We start from the raw sequence: 17,501 nt of genomic DNA, 5'->3' as shown, positions 1-17,501 counted from the left end.
CAACTCTGTTTGAAGTCTCTCTTTTCACTCTATTGAATTTTTAATTCATACTTACTCAGTTTGGGACAAGTATCATTTTTCATGCAGGGACCAAGGTTTGAGAAACCAGTCTAGAACATTAACATTGACAGTTCCCATTTTTGGTCTGGCCCTTTGGAATGCTCTATTTGTTTATCTTGGTGTCTCCACTGAAACACCAATGATCTTATTTTGTTATGCTATCTATAATGCGTTTGATGTGTTAGTAATCTCTTCTTCTCCGTTTCTTCACTTGTAATTTTGGTATAATAATATCAGTCTTGTGAGGAATAGATAAATAATATGTGGGAAGCATCAGCCACCGTATCTAATGCATACAAGGAATTTAATAAAAGTTAGTTCCCTTCCGCTCACTCTTCCACCCTCTCCCACTTAAACAAAAAAGCACTGTATTTTTTTTTATAATAAAGATAAATTTCGGGCCAAAGTTATTTTACAGAAATAGTCAAAATTGGCCTTTGACTCATGCATGATTCAGTGATACCTTTCCAACAGATTTGTCTTCTAAAAAATCTTCAGTGTGTGACTGTGTAGTGTCAGATACAGTGACTGGCATCTTTTCTGCAAGCAATGTGGGTCTATATGCTCAGTCACTCAGTTGTGTCTGACTCTTTGCAGCCCCATGGATGGTAGCCCAACAGGCTCTTCTACCCGTGGGATTTTCCAGACAAGAATACTGGAGTGGGTTGCGATTTCTTCCTCCAGACGATCTTCCCAACCAGGGATCAAATCTGCGTCTCCTGCGTCTCCTGCAATGGCAGGAGGATTCTTTACCACTGACTCATCAAGGAAACCCCTCTATAAGCAATGTTAATTAGTAATTATCAAGAGAATGCAATAAAGGTTTTATCAAAGAAGGAGAATTTGAGCACAAAAAACCTAGTTGTTTTCAACCTATTTTGTTATTTCCACTGGGTCACAGACTTATTTTTAGTCACATGAATAGTTACAACAGTACTCAATTGATGGTCAGTTGAAGTCGAATTCTATTTTATGCAGACTTGAAAAATTAATATTCATAAATATTTGTGAAGAATAGTGGGAGCTTTTTCTTCCATTTCCATTTTATCTGGGTCTATTTTTCCTAGTACTACTAGGGATGAATACTTTCATGGTAATTAATCTCTTTCATGATCTAAAACTGAATAATAGCATATGAATTGCTACTTGCTTTTTTTCTTTTTTTACTTGTGTGTAACTACAAGCATAGATTCTCTTTTACTCTAGGGAAAGCAAGAGTTATTCTGTTTTGAAGGGGTCTACACTTTTATATCATACCCAGAATAGGCAAAAAAAAGATATATATATATGTATATATATGTATATATATGTATATATATGTATATATATACATATATATATATATAACAGCTGTTTCATTGAATTACTTTTTTTTCCCCTCTCAGTAATTTGCTGTATAAATCTTGGCTTTTTCAATATCTCCTTTTTTTTCCCCAAAAGCACATAACCTTCCTATTTGCCTGTTTCCTGATGCTGCATTTTGATGTGGTCAAGCTGATGAATTACAAATTAAGTTCACACAAAAAATTTATTGCCCCCAAAGAGTATTTTGGATGGAGACACATCTATAAATACCCACTTTCTCTCCTTTGCAGATGTTTAAGAACTCATTACTTCTTCTCTGTTGCATTTAATTTTAGTATTAAGTTACTAAGTTAATAATAAGCAATTATTAAATGGCTAAATTATCCTTTAGTAATATAAAGACTCTGAAGGTTTCTCCTACATGTTCTCGGTTCTAGAGAGGTTTTCAGTTTAATTTAAGTGTGGTTTAATCCTTCTACTTCAGCGCTGCAGAATCAAGAACTTGTGAGATGACTGATTTGAAAAGGATAGATTTCAAAATATATTGAGGATATACATATCTTCACTTGACCAGAAAACACAAAATTTTAGAAGAGAGAAGCTCAACAAAAGGGAACACGAAATGTGTCTATATGTCCAGTAAAATATAGTCAACTTAGTATTTTGAGTCAAGCAGATGATTGACTCATTGACTAAAATAAAAAATCTTTTGCATCATAAAAGCATAAAGTGAAACTTTTTAAAAGCTTTTTTATAACTATGCTTTTTAAAACAGCTATTTATAAAGTTATAAATAGTTCACTATTATTATATTCATGGAATAACCCGAGCAGCAGGTTAAGTTTCTTCTTTTGTGTTGAGGAGTGAAGGAGGAAGATGAAGAGGCATCAATTCATTTGCAATTCGACACAATGCGGCACTCTTATTAAATACCTATTAAATTCTACACCTTTTGCTAAGCACTGGAGTTGAGCAACCGTTTAAGTCAAATAATTTATAACTAAATTGTATAGTTTCAAATTTGTTTTGTTTGAAGAGAGAAAAGAAGTTCCGTTATCTGAGACAGAGATATCAAGCACAAAATCACACTGTGACCCACTTTACTCCACCCAAACTCATATGACTCTTCTCACATAATTCAGATTCACTGAACAGCTAGAGTCCATTACATCAGCATTTCCCTCTGTTGAAAGAAGTGTTGGCCTGAGTGTATTCCCTCTGGACAGCACATATGAGGTAACACTGCGTAGGAGAGTTTATTATTTTAGGATGATGCCAGTAGTTTAATCCATAATTAAACATTGATGGAACTACACTTAAAGCGGAAGCTGGACTTTGCTCCCTTTCTGTTTCCAAACATTCAAGTCATGGTCAGCAGTCTAAACATGCACATCAAAATTGAATCTTTTCTCCCTTAAAGGCATCCCAGTAATCTGATCTTTCCTGAGAACATTTTTCATTCATCACTTTCTACAGCCTCCTCTACAGCACGGGAACAAAATCTGCGGCTGTTGTTGTGCCCGAGGCAGAGCCATTTAAACCTTGAGGAAATGCATATCGTGTTGTGTAACAGGTGTTCTCCTCTGTACAGGACTATTTTCTTCTATCTGTAGACACTCTTGGAGTACTAATTAGAGACAGGGATATTAACACTGCTCTGGGATTACAGACATGATTCAATCTGACCTCTGCTCTATGACAGTTTACAATGTAATGCATATGTGGAGACCTGCAAATAAATAATACAAGCAAATAGACACATAGAGGTACACAGTGCTTTGAAAGTGACAAGTGCCCCCACAGGAGTGAGAAAAGCTCCCTACACGGGTAGTATTTGAGTTTCTTTTGAAGGATGGTAGAGTGTCCTTTTTTTTCTCTCCAACTTTCTATGCGTGCAGAATGAAAGGCACTGGCCAGGTAGAAGACGTTTTTGGTGGTGGGCTGAACCAAAGTGTTTAGGAGTAAGGTGCCACCGAGGACACTTTTCAGAAGTCTTGTGTGTCTGAAAGGCAGGACACCATGAGAGTATTTAGTTGTGAATGAATCTAGAAAGGTAGATTGGGACCACATTGTGATGGATTTTTCTGGAGTCAGTGAATAGTTGTTAAATATTGAAGAAAAAGTATCTGTCCTGGCAGCAGCCTGAAAATTGGATTTGATTGTTGAGGAACTAGAGGCAGGAAAACCATGGAAGTCGTCCTTGGAAGATGTGATGAGGGCTTGATTAGGGGAGAATGAATGAAAGAAGAGAGATGGATGAGCCAATGGAGTGTACGTATGTATGTATGTATGCAAAGTAGTTTTCCAGAAATAGTCAAGAAACTGACACTATCCAATTCTGTAACGAAGTTCCTCTCCCTGAATCTCTGCCTATGAAAGTGGTGGAGGGTGTCATGTTCTAGGAAATCTCGATTGACACTGGGAAAATGAATCATCCTCCTTCATGTACAAATTATAGTAAAATGCAGTATTTTTCTGTTCCCAAATATCAGTATACATGTGATATATATTGGATGTGTGTGTGTGTGTGTGTTAGTCACTCAGTTGTGTCGGACTCTTTGTGACTCCACGGACTGTAGCCCACCAGGCTCCTCTGTCCATGAGATTCTCCAGGCAAAATACTGGAGTGGGTTGCCATTTCCTTCTCCAGGGGATCTTCCTGACCCAGGGATCAAACCTGGGTCTCCTGCATTGCAGGCAGATGCTTTACCATCTGAGCTACTAGGGATCCTACTTGCAAACAGCAGAGTTATTGCTGGCTAGTTTAATTAAAAAGAAAGAGCTTTATTAAAGGAGGTTTAGAAGTTACAGAGACATGAACTCTGAAGCTGTGAAGCCAGGCACAATGTAGGACAGTGTGGCAGGATCTTCTTAGGGTCACTGCTGTCCATCTCCTTTCAATCTGGACAGAACACAGAACTGTTTCCCATCAGCTACTACTTCTGAAGATTTAAATGTTTCTGTTCCATGTTTGTTAGAAATCAGTTTCTCTGAATGAAGCTTCAGTAGATCTTTGCTTTATTCTAACTTCCAATCTCACATAGCTGTATCAGGACAAAATTCACAGTTTGCACCGAAAGGATATGTTCTGAATTCTACCCACAAAGAGCAGGCTTTATAATGTGGGGAATGATTAAAATACAGGGAGGATGTTCAAAATATATACTGCTATTGTATGCTAGTAATCCACAAATGAAATGTTACCATATATTAGTAATTCATAAGTGAAATATATCTACTACATACATCGGGATTAATCATTGTTAGGCAATGTGCTGTTTTACTTTTGGAAGAATTGAAGTGGCATTTGTATGCACAGTATATTAAATATAATACCTCTCCTATAGATTACTGATCAGTTTTTGTTAGGTTATGGTGTGATAAAAATGACTCCCAAATTTCAATGTCTTAAACATAACCAAGTTTTCTTTCTTACTTGTGTTACATAACCTTTGCTTATTTTCTGTAATTCTATTAGTGCTCACTTTGATTGTTATTCTGATCCACATGTTTTCTCCATTGTTTGATCCAGACCAAAGAGCTGCCATCTTGGAATGACGTTTCCATGGAAGAGGGTAAAGAGACAAAAGAAAAAAAAAAAAAAAAAGAACCATAAAATCGCTCTAAAAGCTTCTGCTTAGATATGGCACCTGCGTGTGTGTGCATTCTCAGTCGTGTCCGACTCTGTGCGACCCCATGGACTGTAGTCTGCCAGGCTCCTCTGTCCTTGGGATTCTCCAGGCAAGAATACTGGAGTGGGTTGCCATTTCCTCATCCAGGAGATCTTCCTGACCCAGGGATTGAACCAGCATCTTCTGCATCTCCTGTATTGGCAGGAGGATTTTCTTTTACCACTGAGCCACCTGGGAAGCCCCATGGGTATGGCATACATCACGGCTAATTTCATTGGTCAAATAAAAAAAGTTAAACTGTTAAACTTCATGCCATCTAGGTAGGAAAATAAACTATTCTTATAGAAAGGACAGTGGACACTTGGCCATAATAATAAACTATTTGAACCCTCCTTCATCCTCAGTTGTTTCCCAGACTTACTTAAAAAAATCAACCATGTCTGTAAAGAATATCCACCAAATTTGCAGCCAGTCGGAGCAGCTGGTTTAATCTAGGATACTGCAGTAATTGATGCCTCAGATTTTTATGTGATTCTCTTCGAGACCCATGAACAGAAAAAATATATATTTTTTTCTGACCCTTCCTTTCTGCGTGCTGAATTGCTTCAGTCGTGTCCCACCGACTCTTTGTGACCCTATGGACTGTAGTCCACAAGACTCCTCTGTCCATGGGATTCTCCAGGCAAGAATACTGTAGTGGTTTGCCATTTCCTACCTCAGGGGATCTTCCCGACCTAGGGACTGAACCACATCTCTTAAGTCTCCTGCTTTGGCAGGCAGGTTCTTTACAACTAGCACCACCTGGGAAGCCCCCCTACATTTGTGAGCTACATATAAAGGCATATGTGTGAAAGGAATCCATGGGAAGTGTACAGGCATCACTCTTCCATTGCTTTTTGTTGTTCACTCACTAAGTCATGTCCGATTCTCTGCCACCCCATGAATTGCAGCACCCCAGGATATCCATCCTTCACTGTCTCCTAGAGTTTGCTCACATTCATGTCCATTGAGTTGGTGTTGCTATCTATCTATCTCATCCTCCGCCGCTCCCTTCTCCTTTTGTGTTGTCTTTCCCAGCATCAGGGTCTTTACCAGTGAGTCAGTTCTTCATATCAGGTGGCCAAATATTGGAGCTTCAACTTCAGCATCAGTTCTTCCAGTGAATATTCAGAGTTGATTTCCTCTTGGGATTAACTGATTTGATTTCCTTGAAGTCCAAGGACTCTCAAGATTTTTCTTCAGCAATGCAGTTCAAAAACATCAATTCTTTAGCGCTCAGCCTTCTTTATGGTCCATGTCCCACGTCTGTACATGACTACTGGAAAAGCCATTGCTGCTGCTGTTGTTCAGTCACTCAGTTATGTGTGACTCTTTGAAACCTCATGGACTGCAGCACCCCATGAAATTAAGATGCTTGCTCCTTAGAACAAAAGCTATGATCAATCTACACAGTGTATTAAAAAGCAGAGACATCATTTTGCCAACAAAGTTCTGTATAGTCAAAGCTATGGTTTTTCTAGTATTCATGTATGAATATGAGAGAGATGTTTTATCTCTTTATTTGTTTGGGCATATTAATTTTTCTTGCAAAGAATCAATGAGATAGAAGAGGTAATTTAAGTAAATATATTTCAGGGTCTCTCTGAAAAAAAGTTTTTATACTTGATAACAATGTATAATATAACAAAAAATATGACTGATTCTTACAAGCTTTCTAAAATTATTCAGAAGGGCTCAATCAACAATCAGTGTCAAACTTTTTGAGAAATACGTTGTCATTTGAAAATACTTTTTGAGAAATATGGTGTCATTTGAAAAATGAATCATCTCCAAGTAGAATTACATGGAAGTATTAATAATAAAATGATATAATTTTAATAACCAATATCTCTTGAGTATATACCACTCCAGATACTGTGTTTAATTTCATTTCAAGTTTATTTAAATGAGAAAACTGAAGTTGACCCAGGTCATGTAACTAGAAGGCAAAGAACAAAAATATAATGTCAATCCTATCTGACTTAAGAGACCACTTCCTAATCATTAAGTTTGGATATACACATTACATATATGTATCCTGCCAACATCTGCTGGATCATGGAAAAAGCAAGAGAGTTCCAGAAAAGCATCTATTTCTGCTTTATTGACTATGCCAAAGCCTTTGACTGTGTGGATCACAATAAACAGTGGAAAATTCTGAAAGAGATGGGAATACCAGACCACCTGATCTGCCTATTGAGAAATTTGTATGCAGGTCAGGAAGCAACAGTTAGAACTGGACATGGAACAACAGACTGGTTTCAAATGGAAAAGGAGTATGTCAAGGCTGTATATTGTCACCCTGCTTATTTAACTTATATGCAGAGTACATCATGAGAAACGCTGGACTGGGAGAAACACAAGCTGGAATCAAGATTGCCGGGAGAAATATCAATAACCTCAGATATGCAGATGACACCACTCTTATGGCAGAAAGTGAAGAGGAACTCAAAAGCCTCTTGATGAAAGTGAAAGAGGAGAGTGAAAAAGTTGGCTTAAAGCTCAACATTCAGAAAACAAAGATCATGGCATCTGGTCCCATCACTTCATGGGAAATAGATGGGGAAACAGTGGAAACAGTGTCAGACTTTATTTTTCTGGGCTCCAAAATCACTGCAGATGGTGACTGCAGCCAAGAAATTAAAAGACGCTTACTCCTTGGAAGGAAAGTTATGACCAACCTAGATAGCATATTCAAAAGCAGAGACATTACTTTGCCAACAAAGGTCCATCTAGTCAAGGCTATGGTTTTTCCAATGGTCATGTATGGATGTGAGAGTTGGACTGTGAAGAAGTCTGAGTGCCAAAGAATTGATGCTTTTGATCTGTGGTGTTGGAGAAGACTCTTGAGAGTCCCTTGGACTGCAAGGAGATCCAACCAGTCCATCCTAAAGGAGATCAGCCCTGGGATTTCTTTGGAAGGAATGATGCTAAAGCTGAAACTCCAGTCCTTTGGCCACCTCATGCGAAGAGTTGACTCACTGGAAAAGACTCTGATGCTGGGAGTGACTGGGGGCAAGAGGAGAAGGGGACGAAAGAGGATGAGATGGCTGGATGGCATCACTGACTCGATGGACGTGAATCTCAGTGAACTCTGGGAGTTGATGATGGACAGGGAGGCCTGGCGTGCTGCAGTTCATGGGGTCGCAAAGAGTCGGACACGACTGAGCGACTGATCTGATCTGATCCTTATTTCATAGCACATTTCTGATCTAAATTTAAAAGTGACATTAAGTGAAGTGATCAGTAGTGAATTCTGCTTGGTTGGTGTTTAATTTATCTGGTGGGAAGCTTTTGAACCCATGCTAATGACTGCAATTCCAAATGCTGGTTAAGCAACTGAAAATAGAGGCAAACATTAAGATAAGTCTTCAAATTTTACCTAAAAATGATCATCCAAAGAACTGAATATGAAAATTCTGCCTACTCCTGGGAGGTACTACAGGATGAAGCTACACTCGCATGGTCACATGTAATGCTGCTCTAGAGAGGTACACATGGAAAATTTGGCAGTCGTCTGCAGTCTTTGTTCACATTGAACCTTCTGTTAACAAGATGAGTGAGTCATTTTTGCATACAGATGCTATTGCACAATCATTTGCATCTGTAACACTCTGGCTTAAGATGATTTAATAGAAAATGGAATCCTGGGAATTCTATTTAATATCTGTTCTCATCCAGGTAGGAATCTGCCTCCAGAAAAGTCTTAGTTTCCTCTGATCCTGAGACCCCCAAAGAGAACTCAAGAGGCAGGAAACATTAAAAGAGCCTTGTGAACAGGCTTAGTTGGCTCTCTTCATTGACTGCTTTGCTTGAGTCAGTTGGAATTTCCTTGTAAGCCCAGTTACAGTTACATTTGCCTGTCAATCGGGCATGTGAACATAGAACTCTTCATGAGTTGGTGGGGATTCATTTCCCTCCCCCAGTTTTATTGAGGTATAATTGTGAAAAATAGAATTGTAATATATTTGAAGTATAATTGTAATATATTTGAAATATATTTGTATATCATGATATATGTATATGAAATGATTCCCACAATCGATCGAGCTAATTAACACATCCATCACCTCACTGTTACTGTTTTTTGTTTTTGTTTTTGGTGGGAACATTTAAGATCTACTCTCTTAGCAAATTCCAAGCATACAACATTATGAATGTAGTCAAGATGTTAATACCTTAGAATCTCAGAACTTATTCACCTTATAACTGAAACTTTGTGCTTCTTGACTATCGTCTTCCCGCTTTTGCTACCCCACAGCTTCAGATAAATACTTTTACTCTCTACTCCTCTGAGTGACTTTTTTCCTAACTCTACATATAAGTGGGGAGCTTCTGTGGTAGCTCAGTTGGTAGAGAATTTGCCTGCAGTGCAGGAGACCTGGGTTCAATCCCTGGGTGGGGAAATTTTCCTGGAGAAGGAAATGGCAAACCACTCCAGTATCCTTGCCTGGAAAATCCCATGGACGGAGGAGCCTGGTGGGCTGCAGTCCATGGGTTGCAAAGAGTCGGGCACGAGTGAGTGACTAACACACATATAAGTGATGTTATATAGCATTTGTGTCTGTCTGGTTTTATTTCACTTAATGCCCTCAAGTTTCATCCATGTCGTCACAAAAAGCAGCATTTCCTTAATTTTCAAAGGCTGAATCATGTTCCATTCTATTTATCTATCTTTCCTATCCATATATATGCATCTATGTTTATAATTAATTCATTCATCAGTGGACATTTAGGTTCTTCCCTTGTCCTCGCTTCTGTGTAATGCTGCAATGAATGTGGGAGTGCAGGTATATCTTCAAGATAGGGATTTTATTTCCTTTGGATAAGTGTACAGAAGTAGAATTGCTGGATCACATGCTATTGTATTTTAAATTTTTTGAGGAACCTCCATGCTGTTTTTGTAAGGTGGGGGTTCCTTTTGATTAGCTACCATGTAGTCAATGGGTCAGGCAAAAGCCAGCTAAGTTATTTTAAGAAAAAAAAATTTGTAGTCTATCTCAGCTACCTTTTTGTGTGTGTATTTGTATTTGAGAGACAGAGTATTCTTTGCCATTTTGAAGACCTAGTGAGATTGACAGGTAATCTCTGAGGTTACTTAGGTTATTTGGTTGGACATCAGTGGCCTTAATTCTCCTGTCAGCCATTTAACTTAAATCTGATGTAACCATAGACTTTGTAGTGTTTTAGGAATTTCCAAAGCAAAGCTTTGAGACACTTCTTTACATTAAGTCCTGGTTTCTGCCTACATGTGCTAGAAATAAAAACAGGCAATCAAGTTCAACCCACAGAAGAGTGCATCTATAGCTTCTAGATATCTGACGTAGCAGGTAGGAAGAAGGTAACGTGTATTCAGTGTTTCAGACCCAGATGTTGGGTTGTCTGTTTCCAGATAGGTGAGTATGTTCTTCGTCAGCTGGGCCAGAATGTAAGGCTTTGTCAACATTAATTCTGAGTTTTGGTCAGGGGAAGGCCTTTTCCTTTTTGGCTCTTTAGTCTGTTAACAGATGCCCTGGTGCTTTGTAGGGAACTTATTCATTTTTCTTGTTTTAATATCTAAATTATACTTACTTCTTAATAAAAATCAGGTTGCTCCTGAGAAAAGATTCATTTATATGAAAACCAATGACTCCTTTCTGCCTCTTTGCCCATTTTGTTCCCTCCAGATACAACATCTTTCAAGTATTTTTACTGATTCTTTAGTATTTTTCTTTGAATCTCTGTATAATTTGCTTATATTCATTCTTGAAGAAGTTTTAGGAATTAGTAACCAGTTTTCCCACCATGGAAGATGAGAGATTAGCTTTATTTTCTCCTCCTGTGTTCTATATACATTGACTTTTTCTGCCTTCCTATCTACCTACCTCTTAATATCATTTTATTATTTTAGTCAATTTAATAGTTATTTACATTTTATGAAGTGAAATTAATACTCAGACTGAACTTGGGTTTAATATCCTCAGTGTGTTCCATAATATGTACATAATTTTCGGAGCCTTCTAAAGGGAGAGATCAAAGCATAATTTTCTGCATAATTTTTAGAATGATAAACTTTTCATAACATTCAAGGTAACTAAAATTTAACAGGGCACTTTTAAGGAATACATTTAGGTAATAAAACCATAGTTAAATAAAGCAGGGGAATAATTAAATACAAGGCTCAGAAGAGTGAGTTGGCAGCATTATCGGATGCAGCTCAATGCCTAAGTAGATGAACATTCTTGTTAATGTTCCAGTTTTCTGTGGGCAATGGATAGTGACTTATAGTCTATGGTGACTTTTTTTCCTCCTCTGAACAGCTTTATGTTTTTCCTGAAGTTTTTCTGTTTGTTTATACATTTGATGGTTTTCTATCTATCGAACACAGTGCAACCCCAAATTAAACATCAGTGCTCTGCCAGTTTTCACTGTTAATATAATTTCCTCCAGGGCATTCTTTCTGTCCTGGTCTGGACACAGCTCCCTTCATTTTCCTTTGTCCCTCAGTGATTTCCTTCATTTTTTCCCGTGTTGGATCTTTTACATGTGATGGTCATCTTGACGGACTCTTTATTCCTAAGTTGATCACTCCAAGATGTATCTCTGACTCAATTTTCAGGCTTGCAAAATTGATTCCAAGAAAACCCATTTGTTTATTGAGTGGATCTCTAGATCTCTCTAAAATTTTTTGGATGAGATTAACATATACTGCAGGCTTCCTAGGTGGCAGTGGTAAAAGAATCTGCCTGCCAATGCAGGAGATGCCAGTTTGATCCCTGGGCCAGGAGGATCCCCTGGAGAAGGAATGACTACCCACTCCAGTATTCTTGCCTGGAGAATTTCATGGACAGAGGAACCTGGTGGGCTATACAGTCCACAGGGTTGCAAAGAGTCAAACACAACCGAGCACACAGGCACAGCACAGCACAACATATACTGCACTTAATCCTCCTCTTTTTGGAAAGATACTTCTGTTCACAAGTGTACCTGATGCTCTTCACATAAAGCCTATCTCTTCTTAAAAATAAACCTCCAAAGGTTGGCTTATCCCCAGATTTGTGAAATTAGGGACAAGATCTGGATATCTCTTCCTCAAATTGACTTTTTATCAGCTGTCTTTACTATGCCACCCCATGTCTTCTCCCTTTTGGGAACTGTTAACAGTTCCTAGCCTTTAGGGAATTTAGGCAAGTCAAGTGGAACTTCTCCCAGTTCTCTTTTAATGTTTAGGTTTCTTGAATTCACTATGGCATTTACTACTAATATATCTACTTTCTATCTTCCAATATTTTATTATAATTTTCACCTCTGTTATTTCTCCTGATCCTTGTGGAAATATTTATGCATTGCAAAATCTTTTACTGGCATTTTATTGGGGTTATGGAAGAGAGTGAGAGTAGATAAATAAATCCATTATCCATCTTTTACTAGGGACCCATCATATTTACATATTTAAATGCACTCTTTTTCAATCAAAAAACTAAAACAAAACATTAAAATCCATCTGCCTTGTCTCTCTTCAAACAACCAACTTCAAACTTGAACTGCTGCAGAACCACAAATGAAGTCTTTTCTTAAGATGTTTGTTAGACTTGAAATATTTCTTGTCAATATAAGATATTAATCATTTCAAACTAAATGTTTTTAATTATCAAGATTATTAAATGACCTCTGAAAGCAATATCTCAGGAGGCATTGCAAAATATTCTGCCAAGGGCATGCTAGCTTTTTTGAAAGAGATTTTCCTGTATTCCTTGGAGAAAAGAGAGGTCGTGTGTCATGTATTGTTTGGTGCTGAAGATGTGGGATGGATTTTTCTGTGAGGAAGAGAGTGTCATATCACTGGAAGTGCTCCAAGAGAGGTTAAGTAACATTTATCAGATACTCTAATGTTTTTGTATGAGATTAGAATAATAAAAGTCTAAAATCCCTTCCAGCCTCTAGGCCTGTGAGACTATGACTTTTGGTGAGAATTTCTCTAAAATCTGCATCCTTAAACACTGGCTTTGTTATGGTATGATGACCTCATGCTATGGTTGGAGGAAACAACTAGACTTAGATCCTCAATTTCATGTGACCCAGTTCTATGTCTGTTTTATGTACCACTCTCTCCCTAGTGGCTAACATTTGTGATTGTGCATGTGGATGCTCAAGAAATATTTAAAGAAAGAGAAAAAAAGAGTGAGAGAAAGAGGAGGGGGAGAGGAGCAGAAAAGAATAAAAGAAAAGAGTTCAGAATGCTATAAAGCATTCCGGAAAAATAGCAGCAATAACAGTAGTGGTGAGCTGTAGTGTTTTATTACAATTGTGGCTGAAGGTAGGGTCATTCCAAGAGAGAGCGGTTATGATTTCCAACACCAACTATAGAGAGTCCAGTATGGGCTTTTTTCCTGGGTTCTTCTCCCACCTAAAATGTTTAAATCCATATTGAGATGGAATAGCATTCTATTCCCAATGTTACCACTGGGCTTAGATTTTAGAGACTCTTCACCTAGCCCTCGGAGAAGGCAATGGCACCCCACTCCAGTACTCTTGCCTGGAAAATCCCATGGACAGAGGAGCCTGGTAGGCTGCAGTCCATGGGATAGCTAAGAGTCGGACACGACTGAGCGACTTCACTTTCACTTTCCACTTTTATGCACTGGAGAAGGAAATGGAAACCCACTCCAGTGTTCTTGCCTGGAGAATCCCAGGGACGGGGGAGCCTGGTGGGCTGCTGTCTATGGGGTCGCACAGAGTCGGACACAACTGAAGTGACTTAGCAGCAGCAGCAGCAGCACCTAGCCCTCTAATCTGTACATAAATAATTGAAGCTCAAAAAGTTTAAGTGACTTGGTCAGATAAACCAGGGCTCAGAAGTTGAGTACAATATGTTGTTTGTTCCCATGTCATGAAATTTCACTGCAGTCTTGTTTCCATCATCTTTTTAAGACAAACTTTCAGGAGAAAAGAATTAAAAATTTCTCAAGATAGTCTGAGGGCTGTGTGGAACACGGACTTGTTAATGATGTTAGTGATTGGAGTAAAGCTGATGGAAGTTGATTTTGTGTTCTGTCGTGTTATCATAGGGCTTCCTTGATGGTTCTGGAGGTAAAGAATCCGCCTGCAATGCAGGAGACCTGGGTTCAATCCCTGGTTTGAAAGATCCCCTGGAAAAGGGAATGGCTACTCACTCCTCTGTTCTTGCGTGAGAAATCCCATGGACAGAGGAGCCTGGCAGTACAGTCCATGTTTGGTGTAAAGAGCTGGAAACGACTTAGTGACTGAGCACATATGCATGTGATGTGATTATTTTTTAAGCACCAGCTGGCGGTTGCTCTTCTTCTTCCTGGAACCCTGGAATGCCTTTGTAAATCATGGCCTCTTCTACTTGGAGACTTAGAGTTGGGACTTTCAGGCCAACAACCATTCTAATTTTGAGGGGAGATTCTGTGAGGAGGAAAGGGAAATCCTTTTCATTTACAGAGTGGTCAATACTCCATAATGACATATTTCAGATATGTCATATTTTTCCCTGTCTTGTGAAGAATGTATCGGTATGTATCCATGTATTCACATAACAGTAGGGGAAGAGTTGAGAAGAATTGGGAAAAAGGTAGTTTGGGCTTTTAAGGATGACTTTGATAATAATATCTATATAGAAGAATTTATAGTTAATATAATATACCTGGGAATGTTGTTATTCTGTAATATTCCCAGACATTTTATAGGGTATGTTAATAAAGGGCTTCCCTAGTGGCTCAGATGTAAAGAATCTGCCTGCAATGGGGGAGACCTGTGTTTGATCCCTGGGTTGGGAAGATCCCCTGGAGAAGGAAATGGGTACTCACTCCAGTATTCTGGCCTGGAGATTTCCATGGACAGAGGAAGCTGGCAGACTACAGCTCATGGGGTCACAAAGAGTTAGACATGAATGAGTGTCTTTCACTTTCACTTTTTTATACTTGAATCAATAAAAGAACCCTAGATTTTTGAGAATTTTAAAGTTCTCCTGAATAGCCTAAATTTGACAAAACTCCAAGTACTGTTTGTTAAGAACTGGAACTTCAAAATTTTAAACAATTGTGTTTGGGTTTTCCCTAATTTTCCTAAAGACTTGCAAAACTTGACTGCGTGCAAGTTATGGCAAAATAAGACTTTGGCTTCAATAAGTTAAACCAGGAAATCCCCATGATACATTATTTAATTATTTGTATTTATTGTGTCATCTTTGTGTGAAAATTTCCTTTATTTATCAAGTGTTAAAAGAGAGGATTTTATTGCTGTTAAATTGTCATGACCCATAGCAAATGTTAAACAAAATATTACTTTTGACATTTTTAGAGTATCCAGTTTGACCAATTTGGAAAAAATTCCTCCTAACGCTGTTTTTTCTTTCTGCCTTCCATATTTGGACAAAGAACATAAGTTTTCTCCCATTTCTCAAAGTTGGAAATTGGACTCTTATTTTTATCTACATCAGCTTGCTTTATAAATCTTTTCATTTTTTTCTGCTAGATAAAGATGCCATATGATTTCCCTTTTAACTCCATTGTTTCTGTTCTTATCTAAATTCTCATCTACTCAAGCCTAGGCTATTTGATAGTATGTTGATCACAGCTTGTATTTAGGCTTTTCTAGTCCATCATCTCTCTGTCTCATAATAGTGTGACTGTGTGTGAGGAAATGCTATAGATTAAGTGGCTAAAAGCATCATTTGTGCTTCAATTCAGCTGTATGCTCTTGCCAAATTATTTAATGGCTCTATGCCTCTGTTTCTTGACTTCCTACTTTTGAATTCCAGTCCCCTATAATGAAAAGGACACCTTTTTTGAGTGTTAGTTCTAAAAGGTCTTATAGGTCTTCATAGAGCTATTCAACTTCAGCTTCTTCAACATTACTGGTCAGGGCATAGACAGATAACTGTGATATTGAATGGTTTGACTTGGACACGAACAGAGATCATTCTGTCATTTTTGAGATTGCATCCAAGTATTGCATTTCATACACTTTTGTTGGCTATGATGGCTACTCCATTTCTTCTAAGGGATTCTTGCACACAGTAGTAGATATAATGGTCATCTGAGTTAAATTCACCCATTCCAGTCCATTTCAGTTTGCTGACTCCTAGAATGTTGACATTCACTCTTGCCATCTCTTGTTTGATCACTTCCAATTTGCCTTGATTCATGGACCTGACATTCCAGGTTCCTATGAAATATTGCTCTTTACAGCATTGGACCTTGCTTCCATCACCAGTCACATCCACAGCTGGGTGTTGTTTTTGCTTTGGCTCCATCTTTTCATTCTTTCTGAAGTTATTTCTCCACTGATCTCCATTAGCATACTGGGCACCTACCAACCTAGGGAGTTCATCTTTTGGTGTCCTTTTTGCCTTTTCATACTGTTCATGGGGTTCTCAAAGCAAGAATGCTGAAATGGTTTGCCATTCCCTTCTCCAGTGGACCACGTTTTGTCAGAGCTCTCCACCAGGACCCATCTGTCTTGGGTGGCCCTACATAGCATGGCTCATAGTTTCATTGAGTTAGACAAGGCTATGGTCCATGTGATCAGATTGGTTAGTTTTCTGTGACTGTGGTTTTCAGTCTGTCTGCCCTCTGACGGAGAATGATAAGAGGCTTATGGAAGCTTCCTGATGGGAGAGACTGACTGAGGGGGGAAACTGGGTCTTGTTCTGATGGGCAGGGCCATCTTCAGTAAATATTTAATCCAAATTTCTGTTGATGAGTGGAGCTGTGTTCCCTCCCTGCTATTTACCTGGGGCCAAACTATGGTGGAGGTTATGAAGATAAAGGCAACCTCTTTCAAAAGATCCCATGCATATACTGCTACACTCAGTGCCTCCAACCGTGCAGCAGGCCACCACTGACCCATGCCTCCACTGGAGACTCCTGGACACTCACTCAAGTCTGGGTCAGTCTCTTGTAGGGTCGCTGCTCCTTTCTCCTGGGTCCTGGTATGCACAAGGTTCTGTTTGTGCCCTCCAAGAGTCTATTTCCCACTCCTGTGTAAGTTCTGGCAGCTCTATGGTGGGGCTAATGGCAGCCTCCAACAAAGGGGTTTATGGCATACCCAAGTCTGCTGCACCCAGAGCTCCTGTCCCTGTGGCAGTCCACTGCTGACCCGTATCTCCATAGGAGATGCTCAAATACAGTACTATCCCAGTCTCTGTGAGGTCCCTGGGTCCTAGTGCACACAAGGTTTGTTTAAGAAACACCTGGAGTAATAGGCAAATTTGGCCTTGCAGTACAGAAAGAAGCAGAGCAAAGGCTAATAGAGTTTTGCCAAGAGAATGCACTGGTCATAGCAAATACCCTCTTCCAACAACATAAGACAAGACTGTACACATGGACATCACCAGATGGTCAACACCGAAATCAGATTGGTTATATTCTTTGCAGCCAAAGATAAACTCTATACAGTCAGCAAAAACAAGACCAGGAGCTGACTGTGGCTCAGATCATGAATCCCTTATTGCTAAATTCA

Source organism: Bos taurus, chromosome 14 (genome assembly GCF_002263795.3).
Source record: "Bos taurus isolate L1 Dominette 01449 registration number 42190680 breed Hereford chromosome 14, ARS-UCD2.0, whole genome shotgun sequence".
NCBI lineage: Eukaryota > Metazoa > Chordata > Mammalia > Artiodactyla > Bovidae > Bos > Bos taurus.
This window is presented reverse-complemented; position numbering follows the sequence as displayed.